The sequence below is a fragment of the Dendropsophus ebraccatus genome, chromosome 12 (genome assembly GCF_027789765.1).
Source record: "Dendropsophus ebraccatus isolate aDenEbr1 chromosome 12, aDenEbr1.pat, whole genome shotgun sequence".
Taxonomy (NCBI): domain Eukaryota; kingdom Metazoa; phylum Chordata; class Amphibia; order Anura; family Hylidae; genus Dendropsophus; species Dendropsophus ebraccatus.
The window spans coordinates 38,831,238-38,837,502 of record NC_091465.1 but is presented as its reverse complement, the minus strand read 5'-3'; positions in this window follow the sequence as shown (position 1 = coordinate 38,837,502).

The window sequence follows — 6,265 nt, the reverse complement described above, 5'->3', positions numbered from 1 at the left end:
GCTTTAAAGTGTCATTTGTCAAAATGTTCTGACATATCAAAAGTTTTGATGAGTTGGGGTCTGCATGTTCAGCCCCCCACTGATCATTAGAATCAGCCAGGAGAAGCACTCGCTTTGCTGCAGGAGAGAGAGAAGCCTACAAAGCCTATCTCCTGCAGGGACACAGGGAAAGAAGTGCTTAGCCGTGTTTCTCCTGACTCATTCTAACAGTTGGTAGGAGTCTGAACACCCAAATTAAACATATTTTCTTTAAACTAGCCATATACACTGCTCAAAAAAATAAAGTGAACACTTATATTTACACGGAACGATTATCGTTCTAATTTTCGCGATGATTTGAGAAATCGTTCATTGTGATAATAATAATAATTTTTATTTATATAGCGCCAACAGATTCCGCAGCACTTTACAATTCTGGGGGTACATACATAGACAAAAAATAGACATTACAGAGATATACATATAATTATCCATACATGAGGAGTGAGATCCCTGCTCGCATGCATGAGCTTACACACTATCGGGAGGGGGTTTGAGAAAAAATGGCAGAGGGGCAAAGTGCATCATTGTTTTTATGGTCCGGCCATCTTTATAAATAAGGCAGTGCAGGTAAGGGTGGGTGAACCTGTCACCAGCCAATGCCTGCATGCACAGGTCTAAGTGCTTAAAGGGGTAGTCCACCCAAAAAAATTTTCTTTCAAATTAACTGCTGCCATGAAGTGACAGAGATTTGTAATTTACTTCTATTAAAAAATCTCAAGCCTTCCAGTACTTATTAGCTGCTGTATGCCCAACAGGAAGTTGTATTATTTCCAGTCTGGAGAGCAGGAGGGGTTTTCTATGGGGATTTGCTCCTGCTTTGGACAGTTCCTGACATGGACAGAGGAGGCAACAGAGAGCACTGGGTCAGACAGGAAAGAAAACACCACTTCCTGCTGGACATACAGCAGCTAATAAGTACTGGAAGACTTAAGATTTTTTAATAGAAGTGAATTACAAATCTCTGGCACTTTATGGCACCAGTTGATTTGAAAGAAAAAATTTTTGGGTGGACTACCCCTTTAAATGCTTGGCGTGTGTGTATGTATGTGTCTGTGCATGGTGGAGGTGTGTGTCTGTGTGTGTTGGGGGGTGGGGGGGTGGTTGAGGGTAGCAGTCAAAATTAGGGAACCTGGTAAGCCTGTTGGAACAGGTGAGTTTTGAGGGCACGTTTGAAGCTTTGTGTATTGGAGGGGAGTCTAACAGTCTTGGGTAATGCATTCCATAGAACTGGTGAAGTCCTGGAGACGGGAGTGAGTGGTGCGGATCAAGGTGGATGTTAGTTGTAAGTCATTAGAGGAGCGTAAGGCACGGGTAGGACGGTAGACAGAGATGAGGGAGGAGATATAGGGAGGTGCAGCACGGTGGAGAGCTTTATGGGTGAGCTGGAGGAGTTTATATTGTATCCTGTGTTTAATAGGGAGCCAGTGTAGTGACTGACACAGGGGGGAGGCATCAGTATAACGGCTGGACATGGAGATGAGCCTGGCCGCTGTATTGAGACTGGACTGGAGAGAGGAGAGTTTAAAGGAAGGAAGGCCGATTAGTAGGGAATTGCAGTAGTCAAGACGGGAATGAATCAGAGCGACAATGAGAGTTTTAGCAGATTCGACAGGAAGGAAGGGACGGATTTTAGAGATGTTTTTTAGATGCAGATTACAGGAACGTGAAAGAGATTTAATATGAGGAGTGAAGGAAAGATCTGAGTCAAACATAACCCCAAGGCAGCGGGCTTGTTGTGTAGGGGTTACGGTCGCACCACAGAGATGGAGATCTTTCAGCATGTTCTCAAATCGTTGTGGTCGTTCGCTAAAAATTCGCAGATCGCTTTGTGTAAGTGAGAGATGGGCTTAAGCAATATTAAAATGATTGCAATGATTTTTTTTAACGATTTTTCACTTTGTCTAAACGCTGATTGTTATAAAAACCAAATTGTTGCTTCAAAATCGTTAAACGATCGAATTATCGCTCCGTCTAAACGTACCATTAAACAACACAATATAACTCCAAGTTATGGTGCGTTTACACGGAGCGATAATTCGCATAATCGAACGATTAACGATTTCGAAGTAACTATGTTTTTTTTATAACGATCAGCATTTAGACGGAACGATAAATCATTTGGAAAAATCATTGCAATTGTTTTAAGATCGCTTAAGCCCATCTTACAAATACGGTGAATCGGTGAAAGACTGTTTACACAAAGCGATCTGCAAATTTTCAGGGAACGACCAAAGACGATTTGAGAACTTGTTGAAAGATCACAAACGATTTATCGCTCGTCGCTTGATCGTTAGTTGTGTTTACACGAGCAGATTATTGCTCAAGTGCGATAGTTATCGCGAAAATTCGAATGATAATCGTTACGTGTAAACGTAATATAAGGGTAGCTTCACATGTACCGGATCCGCTGCAGAGTTCACGCGGATGCGGATCCTGGTAGTGTGAAGTTGAATGGGTCACATACCCGCAGCGGAATTTTCACTCCACTGCCAGTATGTAACCCGGACCCTTTAACCCCTCGCCACCCGCAGCATACATTACCTGCTTGGCGCCCCTCACACACAGCCGCGGCGCCCCTCCAGGCCGGGGGCTGCGGGTGGTTAAAGGGGCTTACATATTCGCAGTGAAATGAAAATTCTGCTGTGGATATGTAACCCCATAGACCTTCACACTACCAGGATCCGCTGTGGATTTTACTGCAAACTCGCAGCGTGAAATCCGCTGTGGATCCGATGTGTGAGAAGCTACCCTAAATAAAACTTCTTTGAAATCAAATTGTCCACATAGGAAGCAACACTGATTGACAATTAATTTCACATGCTGTTGTGCAGCATGGAATAGACCAGTGTTTCTCAACCTTTTGAAGCCAAGTACCCCCATGTGACAAGCTGCTTCAGCCCCCAAGGATGCCATCTAGGGATGGTCTGAAACTGCCGAGGTTCAGAATCAGATTCCCGCTGTCTGCCCGCTCCGTGCAGCGGGTGGATACAGCGGGAGGACCGTCTGGAAAACTGGGATACAGCCTATGGCTGTATCCCAGTTTTCCAGGCGGTCCTCCCGCTGTATCCACCCTCTCCACGGAGAGGGCAGACAGCGGGAATCATTGCCGAGAGTTTGGGGTCGTACGAACCCGAACCGAACTCTGTTCGGACCATCCCTAATGCCATCCATTAATAACATAGCCTAAGGGTAGATTCACACATACTTTTCGCAGCAAAATCCGATGTGACATTCTACTGTTATGGCCTATGGCTCTGCATTCTCACAGCAGATTTTCATTTCACTGCGAGAATGTAGCCACTGCCTATTTAACTAGTTAGCTGCAAGGCCTTAAACAGATCATATTAACCTGCCCGCACTCCTACCTGCTTCTCAGTTTTGTGGGTCATTGACGGCTCACTCAGCCAATCAGTGGCTGCAGCAGGACAGCGTACTGAGCAGGTTCCCAGAGAAGCAGGTGGGAGCGCAGGCAGGTAAGCATGGTATGCCCCTGGAGGCAGATATGTCCCCTGCAGCCAAATACATGCTTTGCAGACGCATACACCCCTTTTGGCTAGGTATGCCTCTTGCAGCCAGGTATGTCCCATGGAGCTAGATGCGCCCCCTGGAATCAGAATTGCCCATTTCAGCCAGATGTACTGTCTGTAGCTAGGTATGCCCCCTGAAGTCAGATATGTTTCTAGATGCCAGGTATGTTCCCTGTAGGTGGATATGTCTCTTCCAGACATTTGTTCCCTGAAGCTGGATATGCCTCTTACTGCCAGATCTGTCCCATGGAGTTGGACATGTCACCCTGCAGCCAGATACCTCCCCCCATTGCAGCCAAATATGTCCTCATGTAGCCAGACACCTCTTCATGTAGTCAGATACCTCCCCATGTTTTCTTCTCCATCCGGCCCAGATCACCCTGATGATTTTTTGCAGCCACAATTCATCTCTTGCCAGATAAACTGCCAAACATCTTAGGATCCCGACTTTTCCTTTCACTTCCCTTCCTTTTTCCTACCTATAGGCTCCATATAGTAATAATACCCCCTGATGTGTTCCCCATATAGTAATAATGTCCCTGCTGTGCCCTTCATATAGTAATAACGTCTCCTGCTGTTCCCCATATAGTAATAATGTCTCCTGCTGTGCCCTCATATAGGAATAATGTCCCTGCTGTGCCCTTCATATAGTAATGTCTCCTGCTGTGTTCCCCATATAGTAATAATGTCTCCTGCTGTGTCCCCATAGTAAATGCCCCCTCACCTGCTATGTCCCTATAGTAAATGCCCCCTGCCCTACTGTGCCCCCATAGCAATACCCACCGTTCCACTCCCCCCACCACCACCATAACACAAAAAAGTCATACTCTCCTAATCTGGGCAGGGAGCGGATCTTCCTCTCTTCTCCAGCCTCTGAGCCAAGGGAAAAATCTCATCAAGGCCTGGTGTGCAGAGTGAGGTCCGAGAGAGACAGAATGGGGGAGAGAGGAAGTGAAGGAAGAGAGAGAAGGTAAAGAGGGTAGATGAGGTAAAGGGGGTGGAAAGAGGAGGTTATGGGGGAGAGAAGGATAGAGGGGGGAAGGGGTAGAGGAAGAGAGAGGAGGTAAAAGGGGTGAAGGGGAGAGAGAAGGATGGAAAGAGGAGGTGATGGGGGAGAGAGGAGGTAAAGGGGGAGATAAAGAAAGGGGAGGTAAATGGGGTGAGGGGAGAGGAGGCACAGGAGGTGAGGGGGAGAAAGGAGGAGAGGGGAGGTGAAAAGGGTAGAGGGGGAGGTGATGGGGGAAGAGAGGGTTGGTAAAGGGGGAAGAGAGGGTTGGTAAAGGGGGAGAGAGGAGGAGGAAGTGGGAGAGGAGGTGATGGGGAGAGGGGAGGTGGAGGGGGTAGAGAGGAAGTGATGGGGTTGAGAGGAGATGATGGGGTAGAGAAGAGGTGGAGGGGGAGATGATGGGGGTACAGAGGGGGTGGAGAGAGGAGAGGATGGTGGTACAGAGGAGGGGGAGAGATTAGATGATGGGGGTACAGAGGAGGTGGAGAGGAGATGATGGGGGTACAGAGGAGGTGGAGAGAGATGATGGGGTACAGAGGAGGTGGGGGAGAGAGGAGATGATGGGGGTACAGAGGAGGTGGGGGAGAGAGGAGCTGATGGGGGTACAAAGGGGGTGGAGGGGGAGAGAGGAGATGATGGGGGTACAAAGGGGGTGGAGGGGGAGAGAAGAGATGATGGGGGTACAAAGGGAGTAGAGAGGAGGTGGAGGATGTGCTATTACTGAGAGGGGTTTGTCCAGCTCCCGGTCAGGGAACCAGGTCAGCAAGGGGGTAGTGGGGCTACCCCGCCGGAGGCTCCTGCAGCAGTGGATTGTGGGCCGGGAGTTGGGGCACCCCACTTCCACCGGCAGCAACGTCAGCCGTGGGAGGCCCCCCCATCTCCCTGTCCACAATCCACTGCTTGAACGGGGAGAAGCGGCGGCAGCAGGTGGACATGGGGGGCACCCCATCTCCCAGTCCACAATCAGGTGCAGGAGCCCCGGGCGGGGTAGTCTTGCGCACCACAACCCCCCCCTTAGCCACTGACTTTCTTTGAGGACCTGCTGGTCCGGCGGCCGCCTGCAGGGGCATCAGCGTGCCGCCGCCACATCTCCTCTCCGCCTGTGTGGGTCACCTCAGACAGCCTGCCCAGCACTCCCCAGGCTGCTGCATATCCTCCTTGAGCCCCCGGCTGGACGACAGCCCGATCCTCTGACTTCATCCTTCCCCCAGCAGCCTCACTAAGTGTCCCGACACCCAAAACAAAAGTATTTTTTTCCCCCCACCTCCCACATACCCTCTCAACCTGCGGTGCGTACCGCAGGTTGAGAAACCCTGGAATAGACAACAGGTGGAAGTTATTGGCAATTAGCAAGACACGCTCAATAAAGGAGCGGTTATGCAGGTGGGGACCACAGACCACCTCTCAGTACCTATGCTTTCTGGCTGATGTTTTGGTCACTTTTGAATGTTGGTGGTTCTTTCACACTTGTGTGGGTTATAGAGTCCATCTCATGCTACCACAAGTGGCTCAGGTAGTTCAGCTCATCCAGGATGGCACATCAATGCGAGCAGTGGCAAGAAGGTTTGCTGTGTGTCAGTGTAGTGTCCAGAGGCGCTACCAGGACACAACCCAGTACACCAGGAGATGTGGAGGAGGTCAACAACCCAGCATCAGGACCGCTACCAATGTCTTTGTGCAAGGAGGAACA